The following is a 27,750-nucleotide window of genomic DNA, read 5'->3' as shown; positions in this document are numbered from 1 at the left end:
TGTGGAAGCTCTTGTCACTGCTTCCCTCCCCCATCATCCTGGCCAACATAGTAAAGCAATCGTGCATCCTAGAAGGAATCGTAGAGACTAGTGCTACCATCAGAGGCTTAAAAGGCTTAGGGTTGAAAATAAAAAAAATTATTTAAAGTAAAATAAAAATGATGCAGGGTGTGGAAGCTCTTGTCACTGCTTCCCTCCCCCATCATTCTGGCCAACATAGTAAAGCAATCATGCATCCTAGAAGGAATTGTAGAGACTAGTGCTACCATCAGAGGCTTAGGGCTGAAAAATAAAAAAATTATTTAAAGTAAAAAAAAAAATGATGCAGTGGTAGTGATTCCCATAATATTTGCATTCAGTTCACTCATCTGAATGCTGAAAAACAAAAAAACAAAAATCCAAGCTAGATCATGGTGGATGACACCCATAAACCTTAATCAGGTGGTAGCTTCAATTAGCAGCTGCCATGCCAGCTGTTGTGTCCTAAAGCAGGTCAACACAGCCTCTAGGTCTCGGCTTGTGGCTATTGATGTGGCAAATGCCTTCTTCCTCACCCAGAACAGCGTGGGGAGGATCAGAGTCCGTTTCATTTTACACGAGAGGAACAGAAGTGCATTCAGTGTCTTGCCCCAGGGCGATGTTCACTTTCCTGTTCGCTGCCCCAGTGGAGTCTGCAGGGACTTGATTGACGTGACATTCCACCAGAACATTAACGGCATCACACCAACGGGACTTGGTGGGAATGGGATGGCAAACCCTGGATGCCCTTGTAAGTGAGCCAATTTGTGGAGATAAATTCTGCAATGACTTAGGTTGCAAGCACTACTAGAGTAATTATGTACTAATAATTTTTTATTTTAATTAAAACAATGTTAGACATTTACCATAGAAAATTGCAAACATATACAAATTAGGCAGATAAAATAATGAATCACCATGTATCCTTCACTTAGCCTCAACAATTATCAACTCATAACCAATTATGTTTCATCTATGACTTCATTCACTTCCTCCCTCCCTATTATTTTGAAATAAATCCCAGACATCATATCCTTTTACCTATAAATATCCCATATATTTCTCTAAAAAGGGCATCCTTTTAGTAAAATTACAATATCATTTTTGCATGCAAAAACTCTTAAGAATTCCTTAATATCATCAAATAAATATTCAGTCATTTTTCAAATTTCCAGTGGTTTCATAAATATCACAAATTTTTCAAAATTGGTTGTTTGATTATAGATACAAATAAAGCCTATACATTGTAATTGGTTGATGTGTTTTTAAGTCTCTTATAATTTATTAGTTTCCCTTCCATCTCACTAGTTTTGTTCCTTGCAATTTATTTACTTTAAAAAATCAGGTCATTTTTCTTGAAGGTTGGATTTTACTAATGGCATCCCTGTGGTGACTTCTGGCAAATTTCTCTGTGTTTCCTATAAATGCAGAGTTGGTGATAAAACTTTTAGGAGTCCCTGAGTCTGGGATGTACTGGGATATCCACTCTAAGGTAGAGGACAAGTTTTTGTACCTTGCACCTATCACTAAGAAGGAGGCACAATGTTTGATGAGCCTTTTTGAACTTGGGAAGCAGCATGCAGTACATTTGAAAATACTGTTCTGACCAGTTTATCAGGGGACCAGAAAGGTGTCCATTTTAAAAATATATATTTTATTGATTTTTTACAGAGAGGAAGGGAGAGGGATAGAGAGTTAGAAACATCGATGAGAGAGAAACATTGATCAGCTGCCTCCTGCACACCCCGTACTGGGGATGTGCCCGCAACCAAGGTACATACCCTTGATTGGAATCGAACCCGGGACCCTTCAGTCCGCAGGCCAACGCTCTATCCACTGAGCCAAACGGGTCAGGGCAAAGGTGTCAATTTTTAAGTGGGATGCAGAAAACAAAAAGAACTCCGCAACAGATCCAGACTGTGGGGCAAACCTCCCTGACACCTTGGTCACATGACCCAGCAGACCAAATAATACGACAGTGGTCCCTGGTGGGTAGGAATGCTGTGTGAAGTTTCTGGCAAGCCCTGACATGAGAATTACAGCGGGTTTCTGGAGCAACACTATATCCTCTGAATCAGAGAATTACTCTCCTTTTTAGAAGTAGTTCCAGCTGTGCCCTTGGGCCCTAATAGAGATCTAACACCTGACTCTCCAAATGACTGAAACTCAAAGTGACCATTCTGAGCTCGCTGTTACCAGAACTACCAAGTCTAAAGCCAGTTGGGCACAACAGCAGTTCACTGTGCATAACAAACAGTGCATCTGGGATCCTGTCAGAGCAGGTCCAGAATACACAGGCACATTTTATGATTAGTTGGCCCAGTTCCCAAGCCACCTACCCCTGTTGCACCAACATCTGTCCCTCAACTCACACCAAAGGCTTTATGGAGCAGGAGGAGGATGTCCCTACAGCTAACTAATAGAGGAAGAAAGAATTTCCATCTGGCTCATGGATGGGCTGGCATTTATGTTGGTACTGGTCAAAAATTGATTTTATAAGTTCAGTGGTAAAACAAAATTTTCCTACTAGGCAGAGCAATGAGCATAGTCACTTAATTGTTCCATTTCTATGGGTGAAAAAGTATGGCTAAACATGGTTTTCTGGGCAGTGGTGAATGCTTTGACTAGTTGGTTATGGATTTGAAAGGAATAAGATTGGAAGATATAAGATAGAGAAGTTTAGAAAAAGGCGTGTGGATGGACTTCTGGGAATGAGTAGAAAGCATGCAGTGCTTTGTGTCTCACACCGATGCTCAGCAGAGAACGGTCCATGCGGGGAAGGCTGTAAACAGCCAGGTAGACAAGATGACTTATCCTGTGATGTCAGCCAGCCTCTAGCCTAAGCCACTCCAGTGGTGGACATTGGATCTAAAAACAGAGAGACCACAGTAGCAGGAGTGAAGACTATGCAAGGGTCCAACAGCATGGGTTCCCTCTCACATTGAATGTTCAACCTGCAAACGGTGACCTTGAGCCCTTGATATGGTACCACTCCTCAAGGATACCACCCCGACACTTGACAGCAGGTTGATTATATCAGACCCTTCTACCCCAGAGGGTGCAGAAATTTGCCCTTAACAGAATTGATACTGACGCCAGATATGCATTTGCCTTTCCACCCACAGTGTCTCCCCCAGAGCCACCATTATTGATCTGCAGAATGCCTATGCATGTGTATAACACAAGCAAAACATTGCCTTAGAACAGTGGTTCTCAACCTTCCTAATGCCGCGACCCTTTAATACAGTTCCTCATGTTGTGGTGACCCCCAATTTCATTGTTACAAATTGAACATAATTAAAGCATAGTGATTAATCACAAAACAATATGTAATTATATATGTGTTTTCCAATGGTCTTAGGCGACCCCTGTGAAAGGGTCGTTCGACCCCCCAAAGGGGTCGCAACCCACAGGTTGAGAACCGCTGCCTTAGAAGAATGGGTCCATTTTTATGACAAACAGGTGCAACAATGAACACGTGACCACAGGACCCTCTGGTCTGACCACGTATCCCATTATTCAGAGGCAACCAACCTGGTAGAATACTTTACTAGGAAGTGTCATTCCCCATAAGGCTCCATCTCAGGAATAATCCCTTGCTGGGTAGTGACATTTTGCTCCAGGATATAGTATATGCATTGAGCCAAAAGAAGATATGTGGTGCAATCTCCCCAACACTAGCATGCAGAAGTGGGAGGGATTGTGCCAGGGGACTTAGTCAATGAACTTGAAGCGGCCACTACCAACTACTCACTTTGGGATCCTCATGCTGAAGAAAGGAACTAATGTGCCGGCAAGGGTGATTACCTGATTACTGTTCCACCTCAGTGTGGGTGGAGTATGTCTGAGGGTTCAGTAGGGGAATCTCTTAATGAGAGGTGAATGGGAATTGCAGTGATCACTGCCTGACTGGCCAAGGCAAGCAAAGCTTACTGTTCAGAGATGAGTAGCTGAATCATCCCCACGAGGGAAGCAAAGGGGGTAGGAACCAATGGACAAGTGTTTCCCATCATCTTCCCAGACAACCGAATCTGAGTTTCACTGTACACAGCTTTTCAGATAGTCTCCCAGAATCACGTAGCTAGTTTCTTACAGTGGAAGCCACTCAAACGTATGTACATCCATAGTGGGCTCTGCCTCCTGTCCTACTTCACATGTTCCAGCTTTGACACCTGTTCCCTGCAGTGACACTCCTCAGCAAAGTAGGTGTACATACTCTGTTTCAGACTCTTTTTTCTAGGAACCTAGGCTAACACTATTGTTATTTCTGTTTTACAGATGCCAACTGATGACTTGTCCGGGGTAACACAGCTGTGCAATGGTGCATTGCTGGCTCAGCCTCCGCCTGTCTGATGCCAAAGGCTATGCTCCACCCCAATGCTGCCCAATAGAACTTTCTGGATGATGGAAATGGTCGCTACCTGTACTTTTCAGTGCAGTGGCCAGTAGCCTCATATGGCTATTGAGACTCGAAATGTGGTTCCTCTAACTCAGGAACTGAATTCTTATTTAATTTTAATTAATTTTAAATTAAATAGCCACACACAGCTAGTGACTTTCATATTGGATGGTCTCTGATTATCCAAACCAAACACTTGGTTCAATTGCTTTCTAGGAAAGATGTAGGGTAAGCTCCGAGGAACCACTGATTACATATTCATTAAACAATCTGCAAGCATAGTAACTAAAACCAATAAAGGTGCACTTGATTATTCTTGCTGAGACCTAATTGCAAAAAAAGCCTCATGTCAGAGACGAAATTTATTCAACAATTAAGCAGAAATTAGGAGCCAGGCGCTGTGCTAAGCAGTGGAGAGACAATGGTAAATGAGACAGATGTGATCCTTGCCCTTCTCTCGGATAAAATCAAAGCCAGATATTACAGGAATATTACCTCCCTCTGTCTTCCTTTATCTCCAAACAATTCACCTGTATAGGACATCATTTTTCTCACCTACTTCCTTGACCTTCGATAGTGTCATTGTTATCTTACGGATCCATCTTCTGAAACACAGGTAGGGAAAGGCGCACGGGCCCAGGAGTCAGACGTATCTGGATTTGATCCAGTTCTACTTTCAAAGGCCTGATCTATCTTATGCAGTTACTTAGCTCTCTGGGACTTTGTTTTTCTCATCTGTAAAATGGGTTGTGAGGATTGAATGAAGTCATGTATATCCTGGCATCAGAAAGCCCCACAAAAATGTTAGCGCTCTTCTCATTCTGGCCTCTAGGTATTTCCTGCCCTGGCTCTCCATTAACATTTATAAGAACTTTCCACAAAACAATCAATGACATGGCAGGAGGAGCCACTCCTGGGGGCTCAAGATAATATTGGAAAGAACTCACAAGGGGAGAGAAACTTATAGGCGTGGTAATCACATAGCTTTTCAAAGGGAGGAGAAAGTTACAGGCCCATAATCACATAGTCCTGCCACATTCGCCATAGAAACAGGTTTGCATTATTAACCATAGGCATGTAAATAGCAGGTACTAAAAAACAGATGATACTGGAACTATGCTCCTTTTATTACTCTAGGAAATTTAAAACTGCTCATTTTACATGCATGGCACTCCTATCAAATGCTTTTTGAGTACTCACTGTGTGTTCATCACCAGGCCGGCACGCAACCTGGCCTGTGTCCTCCAGGCTGAGTGGTGGAGTACTATGTACAGTACATTTCACAGGTAACATGGGACAAGTGTCAAACTGTTAGTACAGCTGCCCTGTCCTGGACTGCTTATGGCCTGGACAGAAGCAGTGATGTGAAGATATACCAGCCAGGATTAGAGGACATACCAACTGGTCAGGCCAGGGAGTTGGGCTGGGGGCCTGAATGATATTACTAGAAAGGCTGCAGGCTCTTGTTTAAAGCCAGGTGGGATTTAGGTGCCGCTCAACTAAACTCAGTTCTTTTTTCTTTTTCTTTTTTTTGAATGCTAATTGTCTTCTGTACTTCCTTTTATTATCATCATAGCCTTTGTATCAGGATACACAGCAATGATAGCAGATTTCTTTTTAAAGCTTAGTATTAAATATTAAATATCTCTCCCCATTTTAATATTACATTACTCTGCCAAAAAAAAAAAATTAAAACTCAAGTTATCTGAAGCCTGGGCACACTTCCATGATTAGCTGGCTGCCTCAAAGTTGGTGACTTCTTCCTGCTGTCAGCAGATCCAGGGCCCAGAAAGATGAGACAGGTTACAATCATTTCTGAAAAGTGTGCTACAAAATGGATGGCCTGTTCCAAGCCAGGTTACAAAGGATGGGGGTAAGGGAGGGATATTTTCTTCCAGAAATAGAATTTCTGAAGAGTCCCAGTCCATCACTTTTTCCCAAAATGGTTGGAGGAGGGATAACATCTCGACATGAGGGTCAAAGCACTCTGTGCCAAGGGGACAGAGTTGGCTGGCTGAGGCGGGCTGCTGAGGAGGGGCATGGCCGGTGGCTCACCCCTTCCTTGGTGAGGGACACAGAAGCGCATCCCCCCGCCCTGAGGTGGGGAGTTGGGCTGAAGCCTGGCTGGCACTAGATTCTCTAAGAGTTTCCTCTAGAAACAAACAACTCAGATGCTTCCTTTCACTTCAGCAAAGAAGTTCTTTTTGAAAGCACTTGGGAAGTTCACCTCCAGCCTTGGGTGGGAGGCTCAGAGAAGACAGTCAGCAGTACAGCCGCCTTCCAGGCTGCCGCGGAGTTCCTGAAGGTTGTTGACCCCGTGGAAGTGGACAAAGGCTGCTGCTACCACCAGGACGTGAAAAAATCTGATGCAATTGGAATCATGTGTCAAACTTTCCAGGAAAGAAGCGCTCAGGAATTCGATCAGCAAAGAGGCCAGCCCGGGTGATGAACATCACAGCCATGAGGAAGAAGCAGCCCATCTGGCCCACAGTGGTGGCCTTGACAAAGCCCTCGGAGATCGTAAAGTGCACGGTGGGCACATCGCCGCTCAAGCCCAGGCCCAGGCCCAGGAACACCCCTGCTCTTGTCTGCTGGTGTTCAGGAGTGGCAAACCGGTCCCACTGTGCCACAATGACGGCGGAAATGCCCAGGACGCAGATGATGGAGAGGTAGATGAGCCGTGGCTGTGGGGAGCAGTAGAAGGAGCAATAGAGCCAGGGGACAAAGCTCCCCGCAATCAGTAGAGCAATCCCTGAATAATCCAGTTTGGAAAAAGTCCAAGAGACTTTCTCTGAGTGACGGTAGACGGTGTGAAAGAGCCAGGAGAAGCTGAGGCAGAGCATCGCGCCCAGGAAGAACATCCGAAACACCACCTCTCCTGCAGGGGGCCAGGAAGTACATGTTTTCTCAGCAAGTTCAAGATTCCCAGTAACAGAAACAGCACAAAACCAAGCAGATGGGCCCAGATATTGCTGGTCTCTGTGTGGATGCGGAAGATGCCCCTGACGCAGACCCGGAAGGAGGGCCTGGGCAGCCTGTGGCCGTGGAGCAGGTAATCGTTGTCCTTCAGCCAGTCGGGGAGCACATAATATGGGAGGACCCTCCGGCATCCCTCCCAGACCTTATACACGAACTCCCCCATCTTCTCCATGGCATGATATGCTTGCAGGGGAAGTGTCAGCACCCTCACCTCCTCCTCCTCTTCCTCCTGGGGCACTGGGCATGCTTGCTTTTCTTCAGCTTTGGCTGGGTCAGCGGTTCCCTGTTTGCCCTTCTCTTCTAGCAGGGGTCCCAGTTCAGCCAGCTCCACCGTGTCAGTCTCCCTGTTACTGGCAGAAGCTCCATTGCCCCGTGCCACCACCGGTCCTTTGTGAGAAGACATCTAGCTGGTACCTCAATACCCTGCAGCTTCAGCTTGGGGACAGGCTGGGTGTCTCAGCCCCAGGGGGAGAGATCTCCCTGTGAGGGCAGACACGCCAGGCGAAGGGCTCAGCTAGGGCCATGGACCCCACACTACATCCCTCAGCGCCGCAGGTAGCTTGTGGCCCAGGGGCCCCCATCTTTAAGCTCCCTGTGAGGGAAGGGCTAAACCCAATTCTTGATGATTCCAAGGATGGAGGTGGGGACAAGTGCACATGACTGGCTCAGGCCTCAGCATCTAGGTAGGGAATTCTGGCAGCAGTATCTTGAGCTACTCAGCGGTAGCCTCGGGCACAACCATCAGCTTCCCTCAGATGAAAGAATTGGTTGTGCCCGAAATACTCATTTTGTTTGTTTTGTTTTGTAATCCTCACCCAAGGATATTTTTCCATTGATTTTAGAGGGAGTGGAAGAGAGAGGGAAAGATAGCGAGAAACATCAATGTGAGAGAAACACATCAATTGGTTGCCTCCTGCACACACCATGACCAGGGCACAGGCTGGGAAGGAGCCTGCAACTGAGATACAAGCCCTTGACAGGAACTGAGCCCCGGACCCTTGCGTCCGCAGGCCAATGCTCTATCCACTGAGCCAAACCGCCTAGGGCAGCCAAATATTCATTTTGGATTCCCTGTGGCAATGCTGAGTCCCCTTTGGCTCAGGAACTCTTGCTTTTTCAGCAGGTGACTCAACATCATTGAGGGGACTGACTTGCATTTGTGGGGTCAAAGCCCCCTTCTTGATTCACTCTTGGCAGCTCATCTTAGGTCTTTAGATTTCCTAGTGAGAATCATTCTTGGGGGCATGGTCTCATGAAACTGGGGTCAGAGGCACCACTGGTAGCATCTTTGAGTGTCTACTGAAGGGAGAGGGCCCTGAGGACTAGGGGTTGGGGGGGGGTGGGTCAGGAAAGGCTTTCCAGAGGTGGAGCATGAGGATCTGGACAGGTGTTCACACTGTGGCCTGTGTGGTCTGCATGCACAAACCATATAGCTGTATATGGCATCCCTGTGGATAGGCCAGCAAGAAGGGACTAAGTATTCCAGGAAGTAAAACGATGTTAAAGATCCAGCCACTTTTGTATGATTCACATTCATTCATTACCACTTTAATTCAAGGAATATTCTATAACTCACAGGCATTTTCACCTCATTATTATTTCAACTCCCCTGATTTCTCTGGAGGATTGCTTTGGGGCAAGTATTATTGCCTTCAGAGCAACCTCAGTAGAATACATTAAAAGTAGCAACCTGGATTCTGAGAGTGAATTATTGCCAGAGATGAAGGGGAGCCTCCCATCCTTGGGCTCGAGCTCCTCTCAAGTCCTGCCTTAAATTCTACCACTTACATTTTTAAAACGCAACTTGATTTTTCAAGGGTAATGAAAGAAAAGTGAGGGGGCCGTGAGAGCACTCCACTAAACAAGGGCCAACAGTGGAATGAAATTTTAAAAATCATTTATCCTTGCGCGGTGGCAAACTGAAGTTGCTATAAATGCCAAGAGAAAACAATACAGAGAAAATGGATGGGGTTACCGGAACATGTTCATAAATTTATGCAGTAAATGTGCTGTGTGTTCTCCAATCGGCAATCGTCTGATATAAGACAATATTAAGGTGCTGCAAAGTCTAAGTTAATATAACACTTCTCCACTATACTATTTAGATTTACTGCCTGAATTTTTATGGGTTTTAAACGGCTTTTCCTTGACATTAAATATTTAGCAGTTAGGTTAATTCGTCACTTTAGTCTTGAATTGTTTTATACTGAATTTAAAACAGTTATCTAGTTGAGGAGGGAAAGGAAGTATGATATGCTTATATCCTGGATTTGTGGACAGGTTTTGGGATGGGGAAGCCAGATTGGAAAATTGCAGTTTTCAGAAATCTCTTATAATGGTGAAATGATGTGTTCCAAAGCTGTCACTGGAGGTCTTGTTCCGTGGGAGAATGACAAGGTCCTCACTATCATCACTGTCTATTCCTGTTAGAAAGAGGGCAATAGACATTGGCCCTTGCTTACTGTGTATGGGAGAAATTAAGGCACCAAAAACAAGTTTCACATGGTTGGCAAATAATCATTGGTGCTGGACCATGCATAGGTTGGAATCATCATCCCATACCATCCCTTGCTGGCTCGATCCCCAGTGGGAGGCATGCTGTAGGCAACCAATTGATGTTGATGTTTCTCTCTCATCAATGTTTCTATCTCTCTCTCCCTTTTACTCTCTCTAAAACCTAAAATTAATAAAAAATATATTTAAAAAATAAGAAGAGCCATAGGTCCAGAGCAGGGCCCTTATCCCAGCAGAAACCCTCGAGTTCATATCAAATAATCAAGGTCATTTGGGCTTCAGACTGGACCCTGATTAGGCTTTCTACTCTACCTTAAACGTGTTCCATATAACATTATGGTTGGCATAGTGATTCCAGGAAATAACACTGGAAAGCCCACTGTGATTTCCTGAAGGGAAAGGCCCATATATTAATTAGCCTTTTTGTATCTGCAATTTCTAATACAGTGGTAGTCCAGAGTGGGTCAACAAAAATGTCTGTCTAAAGAATGAATGGGAAGGGTCTATACAGGGATATGATATAGGAACTTATTTTCTGAAGTCAAAATAATCCAAGCAGATAAGGCCTTATACTAGGCTCAGATCCAACAGTGTACTCAACTCTCTAGTTATTCACCACTTGACTTAATTTGGACCTTCTTCAACTGTAACCAACCCACTTATGCTCTGTGAGACCAGAACTTCCTTCCAGTCCCCAGGCCTCCTCATGCAGACCAAGCTTCAAATGCTGGGGTGTAGGCCTGGGAAATGATATCTATACCCTAGGGGTGGTAAGACTTTCTCCCTGTAGATCTGATTCTCATTGTTAGGGTCACCCCATTTCATGATCACCTATTACATTGCTAGGAAATCCAGGCTCCAGATACTAAGTAGAGGGTCCTCAGAGCAGCTCACACAGGAACCACGAATTGCTCTGACTTTGACAGTCAGTAGGGGAGCTGCCCCAGCATGGTTCAACTCCCACTACATAATTGAAATCTTGTCCAGTTTGTTGCTTACTGAACTCAGGGTACCTCTGGGTTCAACGTATTTGAATTCTGCAAGCACAGGTTCCTTGGAGACAACGAGGACATCTTACTCTGAACCAGGTCCTTCCCTTGTAGAATCAACAGTGGAATCTGTGTCTGGCTCCCTGACGCTAGTGGACATCTCCTGTTTCAGAGTGAGGGGCTGTGCAGCCACCAGCAATAAGATTTAAGCTTCCGGCTCTCGGCTTATGTCTTGCATCTTCCAGAGCCTTTCTCTCTGTGGATCTGATTCTCATGAGTGTAACAAGCTTCCTGCCAAAGCATTGCCCAGGGCGCTGCAGACACTGGGGACAGTGGGACTGCCGGGTTCTCCTTCCTCATCTAATTTCTATTTTTCTGCTGGAACCATCTGTGTTTGCCTTAAGATCCCTGTGCTGGATGCTCTGATATACTACCCAGATGCCCCAGTGAAGGTGTTTTTCTAGTTAACTGTTCCTCTTTGCCCTGCTCAGTCCAGTCAGCCCAGGACCGGACTGTGCTGATTAGCTAGGAAGCCCACATGGAAGGAGAAACTCCAGAGTCCTATCTCCAAATGATGACTCTTCTCTTGATTTTCATAAGACCGCAAGAAAAGACACTTGCCATTTTCCCCTCTTAGGATCTTTATCTGCTAAGGAGAAATAAGGATATCAAGTTGACTTATGTGGTTGGGGGAAGCATATCTGTTAAGATTATCAAATTCTCAGGAATAGGGAGCACGAAAGAAATGCAAAGCAATGGACACGAGACATGTTGCTTCCTGCAAATTCCAAACACAGCAATGGTGGGAGAATCTTTTACATGACGGATCTGTCACTGTGGGTTTAATTCTTGCCTTTGATCCGTGCTTCTCTTTTAAAATAGTATTTCTGCCCGTCAGTGTTTAAAACAAGAAGGAACCTTAAGAAATTGATTCCAGAGTGTAATAGTTTCAATTAAAAAAAAATTCTTCCTACAAATGACAGAATCTCAGAACTACTGCTTCTAATTACCTTGGAGAAGGAAATGCCATTAGAGGCACGGGGATGAACTGTGAGGGATGAACTGGCAAAGGAAAGGACCCCAGGGAACTGGACTGTTTCAAGCTAACGCTGGCCTAGGGAATGGTTGTTTCTGGATGCCGTCGCCAGCCCCACTGTCACAGAAAACTAGGTACTCATGTCCCATATCTGTAAAATGGAATTGGTTTTACTTGGTGCCTCTCTCAGCTGTTGTGAAAATAAATGGATTTAAACAGAATAGATCTTTTCATAGCATTTTCACCTAGCCTGAACCAAGAAGTGATGAGCGGTGAATTCCAGATGTTGACGCTCCCCTATTGCTATCATTTCTCTCTGCACCTGCCTCTTCTTTGACAGCCCAGCGTATGGATGGCAACCTGAAATGGCTCACTGCTCTCTCTGTCTCTCCCCCTCCTTATCTCCCTCTCCGTTTCCCTGTTTATTTCTTCCTTTGATGAAAACCGTTTTCTATCAGGGTGAGATACTTTGCATATATTTAAAAGCAACAGGATTTTTCTCCCCAGATATTGCACAAGTAGCAAACACAATAAAAAATCAACTGCTTGGAAATATGAAAAGCGTTTTTTCAGTGGTCCCAGGAAGGCAAGCCACATGTAATGTGAGTGGGTTTCTCATCTGCCACCCAAACATAGTCTTTTAAAAATATATATTTTTTATTGATTTCAGAGAGAGGAAGGGAGAGAGAAATAGAAACATCAATGATGAGAGAGAATCATCAATCAGCTGCCTCCTGCACACCCCACTGGGGATCAAGCCCACAACCCAGGCATGTGCCTTGACTGGGAATTGAACCAGGACCTCCTGGTTCATAGGTTGATGCTCAACTACTGAGCCACACCAGTCAGGCAACATAGTTTTTTTTTCTCTTTTCTCCAGGAAACAAAGAGTGGGCTGGGCTTCAGGAATGTCCCATAGCTTTCTTATTATTATTCATTTTTAATTTCAAAGAAAAATCCTCATCAAAGGTTTATCTGCTTGTGTCAGAGACAGGAACCTTCCTATAGTTTTTTTCGTGGATGTTTGCAGTTTCTTAGTGCTTGGAAGTTGCACTGATCAACAACAAGGTAGGGGAATGACAAGATCTGGAGTGGATAACAAGACACATTCTGGGGCCAAGCAAACCCATCTTCTGCACAGGGGCCAACTCCCACTGCGGAGAAATGCTGATGTGTACCGATCGGGCTCGAGGCGAGCTGCTGGCAGGAGCCTGACTCTCTGAAAGTCTTCCGTGTTATAGAGGAAATGAGAAGGGGCCTTTGACAGAATAGTAATAATAATGTCTTGTTTATATGGCACTTTGCTTTTCTGTGAGGCTCAAAACATATTTAATCTTCATCACGAATGTATGCATTAGGACAATTTTCTAGTCTTAAAAGATAAATAGCTTGCCAGGGCCAGTCAGGGACTGCGATGGTTAATTTTATGTCAACTTGACTGGATCACAGGCTTCCAGACACTTGGCTCAACGTTCTTTCTGGGTGTGTCTGTGAGCATATTTCCAGACGAGTTTGGCATTTGAATTGATGGACTCAGTAAAGCAGTTTGGCCTCCCAATTGTGGGTGGGCATTATCCAATCCATTGAGGACTTGCTTAGAAGAAAAAGGCAGGGGAAGGAAGACTGTAGCCCTTCCTGCCTGACTGTGGGGCTGGGACATCCATCTTCTCTGGCTCTCGGTACTCCGGTTCTCAAGCCTCCCTACTCAGACGGAATTACATCATTTGCTTTCCTGGGTGTCCAGCACGCTGACAGCAGATCGTGGGGGCTTCTCAGTCTCCATAATTGGATGAGCCAATCCTTATATTAAGTCTGTGTGTGTGTGTGTGTGTGTGTGTGTGTGTGTGTGTGTGTCCAATTGGTTCTGTTTCTCTGGAGAACCTTAATACAGAGAATCAAGGCTTTGAAATCCCAGAACGCGTTCGTTTTAGCACATGCTCTCTGAGGGGAGCCAGCCAGGGGATCTGAGGAGCCAGCAGCAGGAGCCACCAGGCTAACAGAATATATCATAGCCGGGGGCCACAGCTTACTCTTATTCCTACCGAGCTGGGTGGACAGCTCTGCAGTAGATGCTCGTGGTACCTGGTGCCACAGGTCCTTGACCCACTTGACTCCAGCATGGCGGTGGTGGACAGCTCCATCCTGGGGCAGCAGCCCACTTCCAGATGGGCCCAGGACTTTCTCAGTGGCCCAGGACTTCCTCCCCAGCTTCTGAAGGGGCTCAGCAGCTGCCTGCAGGTGCAATTTTGATGCGTAGAGGAGATGATGGGAGCTTAACCGATAAAGAATCAGAGAGCAAATGACCCAGCTTCCCTGCCCCACGGTGGGTGGAGCAATTTGGAGGGTTGTTCTGCCTGTTCCTCAGAGGTTCCCAGAAGGACTAAGCCTCAGCTGCCCTCGGCAGTAACCCGTCAGCAACACACCTTCTATTAGCTTTCCTTCCTTCCCTGCTTCACTCTGCATTCTCAGTCCTGTTTCCTGAGATCAGCTCCCAAATGAACTCTTTATATCAAGTTCTTGTCTTAGGCTCTGCTATCACAGAAACCCATACCCAAGTCAGCCCCTTTCCCTAATCCACCCCCCTGCCTCTCTCGTGAGGTTGATGGATGCCTTCTTACTCTGATTATTAACCACCACCAGCCAGCCCAGCCTCCCCTTTCTTTGAAACGTTCCCTCATTGCAAGGTCAGCTCTTTGTAACCGTAATAACACTTGCCAAGGACTGACTCAACATCTTGGCTGCCTTGGAGTCCTCAAGGCAAGGAACTGCTGCTGCACTTACCCGCTCTGTCACTTGCACCTTGTGAGGTAGCTTCCTCTTACTCACCGGAGTCCCCTACGTCATGGGTGGCAAACATTTGCCTGAAAATGCTAGATAACACATATGTCAGGCTTTGCAGGCCTGCAAGTCTCTATCGCAATGACTGGACTCTGTTATTGTGGTGAGAAAGCAGCTGCAGACAATATATAAATGTAGGAGCAGGACTGTTCCAATAAAACTTTACTTATGGGCGCTGAAATTTGCATTTCATGTCATTTGCACAGGTCAGAAAATATTATTTTTTTCAAGCATGACAAAGAAGGGAAAAACCATTCATAGCCCTCAGGCTGTGCAAAAATAAGCGGGTGCAGATTTAGCGGGCCCTGCCCTGGGTCCTACGCTCATGGGGGGAGGGACAGACTTGTTTTTCAGGCGGCCTCTACTCTGTGTTCTGCGCCTTTCCTGGCACACAAACTGCCCCCAGCACTTACTGGGTGACTAAATAAACAGGACAAATGCCAGTCCCTGTACTGCTGCCTATAAAACATTCACTTGCTTAACCTCATGTCCTATCTGCCCATGAAGTCTCCCCAAAGGCAGTTGCTCCCCAATTTAATACCCCGCAGGCTGTTCGGATGCTTTCCTCAGCACCAAAAGCTCTTTGGGAAGCACTGACAACAACAGGGGTTTGTGTTAGCTGCCACCTGCACACAACCCTCTTTTCCAGTGTTTCCAAAAATTAACTTGGCGCAGTAAACAGTGGATTTTGTGTTGAAAACAGGAACACAGGTAACAGGTGTTTCTGCTGATCTCGCCAGAAGAGGAAAATCTCAACCATGCCAAAAGCTTTGTTATTGAAATGACACGCGCACCAGGGGAAAATAATGATTGCAATCTGATCAAGCAGTATAGGAGCCTGGTGTTCTACAAGCCCCAAGTACGTTCCTCAGACGACTTTCCCATTGATTGCGTCCTCCGTTAGGATAACCATCTGCGGACTTAGCTTACAGGATGTATCACCTCCTGGTTCTGTTGCTAGAACAAGTGCCCACCGTGGATAAGATCAGGGGGCTGATTTAACAAACTGAACTTTAATATGATTTTTCTAAGAAAATTTATCAGCCCCAGTTCCCCTCTGGCTGTTGAAAGAGTCCCCACCCGAGATAAAGGGATAGGAAGTTCTGAAACCGCTCGGCCCTCGGGTTCAGCACTCATCGGATTCTTGGAGATTGTGCGGGCACACGCCTCATCCAAGAGCTGCCAGAGAAAGTGGTGAGGTGGGGAAGACTGTTTCCCTTCGAGATGCCGGAGCTGCGCCTGCAGTTTTCAGGTAGGGACTTGGGGCTGACCCCAGGCAAAGGTGTGAGGTGGGTGCCTGCCCAGGCGTCTGATTACCCCGTCTGTGTCTTCCTCTAATGGACATGTCTCCATGTAAACTCACTCCCCAAAGCCAGATCCCAGGTGTTTGCCGCCCTCGTGTCTATCGGAAGCTGAGTTCAGAAAGACGATCTGATGAACTTCATGCTGAAATTCTGGGTTCTCGGGAATAATGCTTTATAACTAATGTTTTGTTGTATGTCTCTTTCTACTGGAATATAAGCTCCGGAAGGTCAGTGCAAGTCTCCTTGGCTTAACACAGTGATGGCGAACCTTTTGAGCTCGGCGTGTCAGCATTTTGAAAAACCCTAACTTAACTCTGGTGCCGTGTCACATATAGAAATTTTTTGATATTTGCAACCATAGTACCATCACTGGCTTAATAGGTGCTCAGTAAATCTTTCTCGAATTAATTAATGAATGAGTGGTGTGTAGTTGGGCACACAAATGCTGTCTTACCCCCAGAAAAGAGAGTGGGAGTGAGACAGAACTGATATACCTGCTGCTTTAGCAAAGGCCTGAGACTCCTAGGCCTACATATAAGCAATTGATTATGCATGTACATTTGTAAGTAATGAATTTAATATCTGTAAAGTGGTTAGAACACGCCTGGCTCACAGAAAACAGTACAGGGTTTTTTCTTCAGCAAGCAAACAAGCGTAAATAAAACAAAAAGCCGGCACACCTTTCCCCGTTGCTGAGACAAATAAGAAAAGAGAGCCTTTCCTAACACCCACCTCTCTCACCCGCCTCTTCACCTTCTACCCCATTTCCTTCCTCCCTTTCATTCACACCAATTTACCACACACACCCCCTTTAATTTAGGGCTATTGCTGCTCTGATTCTTACCAGTTTTATTGGTCTGGGGCCGCAGAGGTGGGAATACTCTTATGATCTGGTGGGTCACTTTGGGATTGACTTCCTTTCCTAAGATGATGGTTGTTGATGATGATGAAGATACAAAGGTTTTGATCATGAACAAGGTGAAGACAGTGGCTGCAATGCCATGTACTTGCCGTGGGCTCTTCATTTTACGAAGAAGCTCTTTTTTTCATTAACTACCCTGCTCCACCCTAGGAAATAGTTATCATTTTTATCTTACAGACTTGGAGAGATTAGCTAGGTTCCCCAACCCTGCTCCACCCTAGGAAATAGTTATCATTTTTATCTCCCCATCTTATAGACTTGGAAAGATTACCTAGGTTCCCCACGGTCAAACAGGGTATAACTGGCAAGGCAGAGATTCAAACCCAGGTCAGTCTCTGTTTGTATATATTTTGCATGAGGCACTATGCTAAAGGCCATGCTTAGAGTATCTCTAATTCTTGCCACAATACTACTAGGGAGGTATTAGTGTCCCTTTTTATAGTTGTGACAAATGAGGCTCAGAGGAGCTAAGTGCCTTGTGCAAGGTTACAGTTAAAAGTGATGGAGCCCGTATTTGAACTGAGAATGCTCGTATTCAAACAGCATTCTCGTGTTGTTTGTCCCAGCATTGTGGGTCATTTTTATGTTCCTTTGAATTTTAAAAATATTTTCAAATTTTTAATAATCAGCATATATTACTTTTATCTTCTTAGAGTCTTTTAATTATAACAGTAATACATGAATACATGCTTATTGTAAATTTTAATACTATAGAAGTTATATTATTTCTGTAATGAGGAGAAAAGGTCATAAAAATGATGTTACTGCTTGTTTCTTTGGGTTTACTAATGACTTTACTTTTGTTATCACTGGCAATTCTTACAGAGAGAAATGAGGTAGGCCTGTGGCAATACCCCCACTTTTCAAATGAAGACCCAGGTAAATAGTGACAGTGCTGTTTACCAACAGTTTGTGTTGAGAGGTTCAGCACATCTCTCATCTACTTCTGACTGGTCTGCAGTCAATGGGGCAGGGAGGGTGGGTTCAAGAGTGCCAGTGGGAGACAAATTTATCTTGTTTTCTTAGAAAAGCATTGTGGGTTACAGGCTGTTGGAGGTACAGGGTATCAGGAGGTAGATAAAGCAGGAAGAGGCCCTACAGGCCTGAGAGCATCAGTAGGATCAGGCCAGGATACCAATGGCCCATTCAAGTGGGGAAATTGGGGTGATTTTAATGAAGTGTGTGGGCAGAGTTAAAAGAAACCAGCAAGTGATGGTAAAATGCTTGGACAGCGGCAGCAGCAGTTACCAGCCTCGGCCTGAAGGAGGCAGACTTTGAGACAGAGCAGTCAAGAGGTTCACCCAGACAGAGCTTTGGCCTGAGATTGCATAACAGTCACTGCCAGCCCACAGCTGGCACCAGAGAAACAAACATCCCAAATTCTTTCTCCTATTTTCTGATCTCCCACCAGTGCCTTCCATTTTCAGAACCTACCAGAAGGCAGAGGGCAAGGGGCTCCAGTTGGTGAAATTCATGGAGGTCAACTTCTAGAGGCACAAAGAAAGGGTGGTGAGTGACTATGGAGAGGCCAACAGAATTGCCAGCATTGCCCCACCATCCTAGCCAAAGGTCAAGGATGGCAAAGCAGAGGGACTGTAAGGATGCCAGAATGTGGATGCATGAGAGAAAGGGACCAGGATGGTAGCCTCGATGACCACAGAACCTGCCCCCTCCCCTTTAAAATAGGCTATATTTTAGAACAGCTTTGAACTTACAGAAAAATTGAAAAGACAATATAGAGTTCCCATATACCCAGCACCCAGCTTCCCCTATTATTAACATCTTAAATTAGTATGGTACATTTGTTATGGTTAACGAACCAATAGTGATATATTACTATTAATTAAAGTGCATAGATTTTTCAGATTCTTAACTGTTTCTCTGTCCTTTTTTTGGTTCCAGATTGCCACCTAGCATATGACACTGCATTCAGTCATCGTTTTCTGAGGCTCATTTTAGCGGTGGCAATTCCTCAGACTTTCTTTGTTTTTGATGTTCTTTGACAGTTTTGAAGAGTGCTAGTCAGGAATTTTGTAGGATGCTTCTCTATTAGGATTTTTCTATGTTTTTCTCATCATAAGACTGAGGTTAGGGGATCTGGGGAAGAAAACCACAGAGGTAAAGTACCATCATTATCACAGCATGTCAAGAGTACATACTATGAACATGATTTATGTCTATTGATGTTGACCTTGATCACCTGGCTGAAGTAGCGCTTGTTAGCTTTCAGCACTGTAAAGTTATTTTCCCCCTTTCCATATTTTGCTCCTTTGAAGGAAATGAGTAGAGAAGTAAGCTTATAGTGAAGTATTTATACAAATTATTTAGAATTCTTCTGCATGGGGGTTTTCTCTTTTCTCTCCATTTATTATTTTATTCATTCATTTATTTTATCAGTATGGATATTTATTTTCTACTTTGGGATATAATTCAATGCCATTTTATCTATCTTGTTGCTCAAATTGTCCCAGCTTTGGCCATTGGAGCTATTGTGGTTGGCTCCCGCACTCTTTTGACACATCCCCATCAATGTGTTTTGTTTCTGTTGTTTTGTAATATGCATTTTCTTTTTAAAAATCATTTAAAATTTTTCAGTTAAAGTTTACATACAATATTATATTAGTTTCAGGTGCACACCCTAGTGATTAGATATTATATAACTTACTAAGTGATCATCCCAATATATCTCGTACCAATCTCACACCATACATAGTATGTTATTGACTATATTCCTTATGTTGTACTTTACATCCCCATGACTATTCTGTAACTATCAATTTGTTCTTTTTAATTCCTTCACCTTTTCACCCATTCCCCCAACTCCCCTCCCATCTGGCAACCATCAAAATGTTCTGTATCTATGAGTCTGTTTCTGTTCTGCTAGTTTGTTTATTTTGCTTTTTAGATTCAGTTGTTGATAGATATGTATTTATTGCCATTTTATTTCTTCCTCTTCTTTTTCTTCTGCTTCTGCTTCTTCATTTCATATAATACTGGTTTGGTGGTGATGAACTCCTTTAGCTTTTTCTTGTCTGTGAAGCTCTTTATCTGACCTTCATTTCTAAATGATAACTTTGCTGCCTAGAGTAATCTTGGTTGTAGGTCCTTGCTTTTCATTACTTTGAATATTTCTTGCCAATCCCTTCTGGCCTGCAAGGTTTCTCTTGATAAATCAGCTTACAATTTTATGGGAGCTCCCTTGCGGTAACTGCTTTTCTCTTGCTGCTTTTAAGATTCTCTTCGTCTTTAAGCTTTTGCGTTTTAATTATGATGTGCCTTGGTGTGGGCCTCTTTGTCCACCTTGACTGGGACCCTCTGTGCTTCCTGTACTTACATGTCTATTTTCTTTGCCACATTAGGGAAGTTTTCTGTCATTAGTTTTTCAAATAGGTTTGGTTTTCAATTTCTTGCTTTCTGTCTTCTCTTTTCAGCACCCCCATGATGCGAATGCTGGTATGCTTGAAGTTGTCTCACAGTCTCCTTACACAATGCTTATTTTATTGGATTCTTTTTTTTCTTTTTGCTGTTCAGATTGGGTGTCTTTTGCTTCCTTATATTCCAAATCACTGATTTGATTCTTGGCTTCATCTACTCTACAGTTGATTCCCTGTAAATTATTCTTCACTTTAGTTAGTGTGACCTTCATTTCTGACTGGTTCCTTTTTATGGTTTCCATATACATTTTTATGCTGTTGAAGTTCTCATTAAGTTCATTGAACATCCTTATAACCAGTGTTTTTGAACTATGCATCTAGTGGATTGCTTATTTCCATTTTGCTTAGTTCTTTTTCTGGAGTTTTGTTCTATTTGTTCATTTGGGACATGTTCCTTTGTCTCCTCATTTTGGCAGCCTCCCTGTGTTTGTTTCTATGTATTAGGTAGAGCTGCTACATCTCCCAGGCTTGATAGAGTGGCCTAATGTAGTAGGTATCCTGCAGGATCCAGTGGCACAGTCTCCCTGTTCACCCAAGCTGGGCACTCCAGGTGCGTCCCCCAGTGTGGGCTGTGTACGCCCTCCTGTTACAGTTGAGCCTTGCTTACAATTGGCACGTTAATCTTAGGGATTTACCTCCAGGTCGATCAGCTACAAGGACTGACTGTGACTACCATGGAGTATCAGCTGTGCAGGGCCCCACAGAGCAGGGCTTATTTCAGCAGGATTCTAGTGCCTGACAAGTCTGCCCCTTAAGGGTGTCACTTGTAGAGGTGATTGCATGGTGCTTCTGAAGCTGTCCACTGGGTGTGCTGGCTCTGGGGCTTCCTGGGAGGTGTAGGTCAGCTACCTCCTGTTTTCTGCCTGGAGCCTCCCAGCATGAGCTATAAAGTGATCTGCAGATGGCTGCTACTTGTGCTAGACTTGGAGGTGCCCAGGAAAGGCCAAACTGCAAACCAAGGCTGACTGCTGCTAGTGCCAAGCCTGGGATCACTTAGTGAGAGGTACAGGGCACAGCAAGTCCAGATGTTACTGGTTTGAGAAATTTTAGTAAAGTCTGAGGCATGAGCCAAGACAGGCCATTCATATGGAAAACCCACTGGGAACAGGTTGGGTGGGACCACCATTTGAGTAGGGTGGGGGTCTCAGGGAATCACCAGGGCAGGAAAACAGTGATAGCCAGGTTGATGGAGACTGAGAAATGGCACCCACCTGCCAGCTCTGTGGGGGGCTGGCTCATCAAAGGAACAATGGCCTCTGCCAGCACTTCTGTCTGTGAGAAAGCTGCTCCTCCATCCCTCGCACTAATGTCAGACAATTCAGTTTCTCCCCACATGTCCCTGGTATCCTTCTAGCTGAAGCTCAGAGGGAATGAGTCCAAGTAAGTTTGTGTGTGGGCCCTTTAAGAGGAATGCCTGGAATTCTGTCTCACTCAGCCACAATCCCCACTGGTTTTTACTATCAGAAATTGTGGGAACTTCTCTTCCTGGCACTGGAATCCTGGGCTGCGGGGGGCTGGTTGGAGCTGTGACCCCTTGCTCCTCATGGGGGACCTCTTCAGCTGAGATATCCCTACCAATATTTGTCCTCTAAATGTGGATGTGAGACCAGCCCGTTCTACACCTCCACCCCCTCCTGCCAGGCTCCATGTGGCTTCTTCTATGTATCTTTAGTTGTAGGCCTTCTGTTCAGTTAGATTTCAGGCAATTCTGAATGATGGTTATTCTGTAGTTTAGTTGTGATTTTGATGTGGTTGTGGAGGATGTGAGTACCGCATTTACCTGTGCTATTAGAAGCCTTAATGTGCATTTTCTTACTTTCTTGCACTACAAGATGCTCTAGGCTTATCTTGTGTATTTCTTACTAAAATAAAAATAATTTACTCTACCTACAGAACACTTATGATGCCTAATGGTGGGGTTTTCTCTCACATTAAGCAATTCTGACACTAAGTACATGGAGTTAGTGCAGACTCCACAGATTAAGAGCTCAGTTCTATAAGACTGCCCCCAATTTGAGATGTCAACTGCAAGCAGTGGGTCCCCAGGTCGGACTTGGCTATAAATTAAAGATTCCCATGGCTCCCTCCTCAGGTTTGATTATTTGCTATAATGACTTGCAGAACTCAGAGCACAGCTTTACTTACTATGACTGGTTTATTATTAAAAAATACATTTTAGGAACATCCAAATGGAAGAGATGCCCAGGGCAAGGAAGGAGCAAGGGGCATGGAGCTTCCATGCCCTCTCCAGGTAGGCCACCCTCCTAGCACCTTGACATGTTTACCAACCCAGAAGCTCTCCAAATTCTGTGGTTTTTATGAAGCTTCAATTACAGAGATGTGATTGATTACATCATTGGCCATTAATGATTAACTCAATCTTCAGGCTCTCTTCCCTCTGTGGAGGTGGGAGGTAGAACTGGAAGTTCCAACACTCTAATCACACGGTTGTTTCCTCTACTAACTAAACCTCCTCAATCCTCCAAGAGTAACCTGGTTAGCAGAAATTTAGGCATGATTGAAAGGGGCTTATTATGAATAACCAAAGATGTCTCTCTCACCCTAACATGCTGGAAAGTCCAAGTGTTTTGGGAGTTTTATGCCAGGAACTGGAGACAGAGACCAAATATATATTTCTTGTTATGTCATACTTGCCCTACTCTTAGAATCTGCCTTTTTTTGTTGTTGTTGTTAATCCTCACCTGAGGATATTTTCCCATTAACTTTTAGAGAGAGTGAAAGGGAGAGAGAGACATACACACACAGAGAGAAACATCAATGTGAGAGAGCCACATCAATTGGTTGCCTTCACACACACCGCAACCAGGGCTGGGGATTGAGCCTGCAACCGAAGTACATGACCTTGGCCGGAATCGAACCCAGGACCCTTCAGTCTGCAGGCCATTGCTCTTTCTACTGAGCCAAATCAGCTAGTGCTAGAATCTGCCATTTTTTCAAGGAACACTGGTTCTGTTTATTGAAGAATGATATTAGAAACCAATTTATGGGTGTTCAGTATGCTTGTTGCTCCTGGGGCATTGCTCGTTTAGGCCCTCTCAGCTAACAGAGAAGTAAAATTACATAATGTAATCATGCTAAACATGAGTTAATATGAATGTCTCCAACTCTAATTTATTACCACATGGACCACTCCAGGTTCCTCCTTTTGCTGACCTGTAACTTTCCACTCCAACAGTAAGAAGCCTGGCTCTACCATTTGCCACTCGTTTATTTCATCATTCACTTCCAGTATACATGCATAGCAGTCTCAGAACTGTTAGCCTATACCCCTGTGGTTCACACCTTTACTACAACACAGGGCTTATGTGTAGTGTCTTTTGTTTATAGCCTTACTGATCCACTAATTTACAGTTACTTAGATCAGCACCTTTCCCCCACCCCCTTCAGTGAAATTGTTTCCTACATTTAGATTATCTTACCATAGTCTGCATTTTTCTCTGGGATCCCTCAATCCCCTAAATGATTTTTTAAATTACTCACATTAAGGTTCACTCGGTGCTGTAAAGTTTTACAGGTTTTGACAAGTGCATAATGTCATGTACCTTTTGCAGTATCATATGAAATAATCTTACTGCCTTAAAAATTCCCTGTGAGTCACCTGTTCATCTCTCCTCCTCCTCCCCCAGAACCCCTGGAAACCATTTATTATTTTCCTGGCTTATAGTTTTGCCTTTTCTAGAATATCATATAATTGCAATCATACAATATGTGGCCTTATAGACTGGCTCCTTTCGCTTAGGAGCTTAAAGATTCCTTCATATATTTTGGTGGCTTGACAGCTCATTTTCTTTTTATTACTGAATAACATTCCATAGTATGGATGCACCACATTTTGTTTGTCCATTCACCGATTGAGGGACATCTTGATTCCTTCCAGTTTTTGACAATTATGAATAAAGCTGCTGTAAACAGTTATGTGCAGGCCTTTGTGTGAACATATCTTTTTCAAATCAATTGGGTAAATACCCAGGAGCACAATTCCTGCATCATGTGAAAAGACTGTGTATTTTTAGCTTTGCAAGAAACTGCCAACCTGTCTTCCGAAGTCCCTGCACCATTTTGCATTCCTACCAGGAATGAGGGTTCCTGTTGCTCTACGCCTTCCCTTTTAATTTCAATCATGTCACTCACAAAGTGAAGGAAAGCTCCTAAGCCAGTCTCTACTGCTGCAGAAGGCAGGGTGTCCGCAAGAAGAGGTGGTGGCTGAGGCCTAAGTCCTTAGCAGTGGTTCTCAACCTGTGGGTCGCGACCCCTTTGGCGGTTGAACGACCCTTTCACAGGGGTCGCCTAAGACCATCCTGCATATCAGATATTTACATTATGATTCATAACAGTAGCAACATTACAGTTATGAAGTAGCAACGAAAATTTATGGTTGGGTCACAACATGAGGAACTGTATTTAAAGGGCCAGAAGGTTGAGAACCACTGGTCCTTAGAAATCACCATTCTCATGACTCCAGGGACCCCAAAGGGCACCTAAAGAAGCAATATTTTTGTAATATGGGGGGAGGTGATGAGTCCCTAGATCAGCAGTTCTCAACCTGTGGGTCGCGATGCCTTTGGAGGTCGAACAACCCTTTCACAGACCATTGGAAAACACATATATAATTACATATTGTTTCTGTGATTAATCACTAGGCTTTAATTATGTTCAATTTGTAACAATAAAATTGGGGGTCACCACAACATGAGGAACTGTATTAAAGGGTCGCGGCATTAGGAAGGTTGAGAACCACTACCCTAGATGAAACAGGCATGTAGAGGACACCCAGAAGACTAGGAAACCTCACTACACCGTCAAACAGTGATTCTGTCATTTCAAAAAGGAGCTTCACTCACCAGACACTCAAGATGCACATATGTTCCATGGTCCCAAGGTGTCCCCGTGTACACTGCAGTCAGGTTCAGTCTACCAGCAGGATCCCTGAGAGCGAAAAGATGTGACATAGCAGGGAACTGAAGAACTTGCCAGCTTTTTCATTTGCCACTATTTGACCACAAAGTTGCATTGAGCCTGTCTTCTGGGCCAGTCACTGTGCTGGGTGCTAGCACTCCAGAACTCCCAGTGCGACCAAGGAGACCAACACACCCACAAATGATCACGATTCAATGCAATGCACACAATAACAAAGGGACACGCATTGATTTTGGAGCTGATGAGACAAAACCGGAAAGTAAATGGGAACAAGTTAAGTGGCAATTTCAGCCACCGCCTCTGCATCCAAGGAACCAAGCCAGTCAACCCGAGGGGCCATAATGACTTTTTCCAAGCTTATGCTAAATTACTGCGACTAGCTTTTTAGAGCTGTTTTGAAAGGGAGGATGAACTCCCTTGTGTTTTTGGAGGCTATTGTGGAGGAAAAGATGGCAGGAGGTAAAGGAAGAAAGCCCAGCGATGGAGCAGCCCTGGGCAGAGAGAGGCAGAGGCATTTATTACAGGAGCAGCTGCACCCTGTGCTCACCCGTTTCCAACGCGTCCCTGTCATTTGGAGAGAAGACAGCACACATTTTAAGGACACACTGGAAGGCAAGCGATTGATGGGTCAACACGGCTGGCTGGGCTGGTGATTTTGTAATTACGAAGCAGATTTTTTAGACAGAATGGTTACCCCAACTGTGTAATTAAGAGGATCGTTAAGGAATGTTGCTGGGCTGTGCATCACCCTGGGGCTGGAGCTACCACATGGTTATGATAGAAAAAGGCAGTCAGGCTTCATCATAAGTTCATTGATAATTAATTGAAACAAATATTTGCAATAACAATTCCTGTGTATGATATCTTTGCAACAGTTGGCCGAGAGAATCTTAATAGAGGGGTCTGGTCAGGGGTGAAAACAACAGAAAAACAGGTGTCAAGCCCCAGGTTAGAGGAAAACCAAATGGGCAGTTAAAATTGATGGCCTTGGTGTCGTTTTGGTTGAATCCGGTTCTGTATCACTAGTTAGGACCTTATTTTATCCAGCATTTTATAGAGCGGGCATAGATAAATTGGAGAAGTTCCAGAAACAAAGAATGAATTGAGTTGGAAAATAGTCCCGGTGGGGAAGGTGAGAGAAAAGAGGTGATTTCGTCTAAGCTGTAGATCTGCATAATACATGAATGAAAACTTTCAAAACCGTAAGATTTTCATTGTTTTCAAGGATAGGAATTTGCCATTTCCATCTCTCCTCAGCACAAAGAAGAAATAGACCTCCCCTAGACAATGAGAAATTTGAACCGAGCACAAAATTGAATGTTAGATTCTAAAACGGGAGGTGATAACATATATTTGATCCAATTCCCTTGAAGCCTTAAGAACTGCAGGGAGGTCACAAATCCCAACAGAAGCCCCCTCCCTCCATGCTCCGCACAGATTTTAATTTTTCTTCATATTATTCTGGACATCTTCTTTGTTAAAAATCACTGAGCGGCCTTCGCTAAATGAAAGCACTGCTTTGGAAAAAATATAGAATGAATCAATAGTAAAGGACCCGATCTCATGCATTGGAACTGGGGTCAGTCTGCAGGTTACGTACAACTGCAGCCACTTAAGGCTTCCGTGTGAATTATGTATCCTTTGGAGATTGCTTCTAATCTTAAGATTCTAGACCAGGGGTGGGCAAACTTTTTGACTCGAGGGCCACAATGGGTTCTTAAACTGGACCGGAGGGCCGGAACAAAAGCATGGATGGAGTGTTTGTGTGAACTAATATAAATTCAAAGTAAACATCATTACATAAAAGGGTACGTTTTTTTTTTTTTTAGTTTTATTCATTTCAAACAGGCCGGATCCGGCCCGCGGGCCGTAGTTTGCCCATGGCTGTTCTAGACATTAATGATTATTTGCCTTGTATTTTTATCGCCCACCTTTAAAGTACCACATGCTATATAATTACTAAAGGCCCTTTTCGTCGTGAAATTTACATGTGAATGTGAATTTTTGTCGTGAAATTAATAACCTCTCCACAAGTGACTGTGAATACCCCTGGCCTAGGACAACCAAAGCTCAGCAGGGGGCTTGAAGGGATCCCTCTGAGGACAGCATCTAGGGCCTCAGTGATCAGACAGGGAATCTGCTTTGTGGTCAACAAGTTCAGTCTGCATCTACTCAGCCTGCCAGCTTGTCACAGCATAGTTAAAAAGTAGGGTCATTCTGCTCTGGCTGGTGTGGGTCAGTGGTTAGAATACCGCCCTTCACACCAAAGGGTCTCGGGTTTGATTCCTGGTCAAGGACACGTACCTGGGTTGCAGGTTCAATCCCTATCCCCGGTCAGGGCACAGGCAGGAAGCAACCAATCGATGTGTCTCTCTCACA

The 27,750-nt window shown here is 44.4% G+C and overlaps 2 pseudogenes; one reads left to right on the top strand and one right to left on the bottom strand.

Annotated features, from left to right (window-relative positions):
• Positions 1 to 6,665: 6,665 nt before the first annotated feature.
• LOC102239494 lies at positions 6,666 to 7,864 on the bottom strand (annotated as a pseudogene).
• An 8,133-nt stretch (positions 7,865 to 15,997) lies between these two features.
• Positions 15,998 to 27,750, top strand: part of LOC102240117 — a 61,952-nt pseudogene continuing 50,199 nt past the window's right edge.

This window comes from Myotis brandtii, unplaced genomic scaffold (assembly GCF_000412655.1).
Source record: "Myotis brandtii unplaced genomic scaffold, ASM41265v1 scaffold948, whole genome shotgun sequence".
Lineage (NCBI taxonomy): Eukaryota > Metazoa > Chordata > Mammalia > Chiroptera > Vespertilionidae > Myotis > Myotis brandtii.
This window is presented reverse-complemented; position numbering and strand designations above follow the sequence as displayed.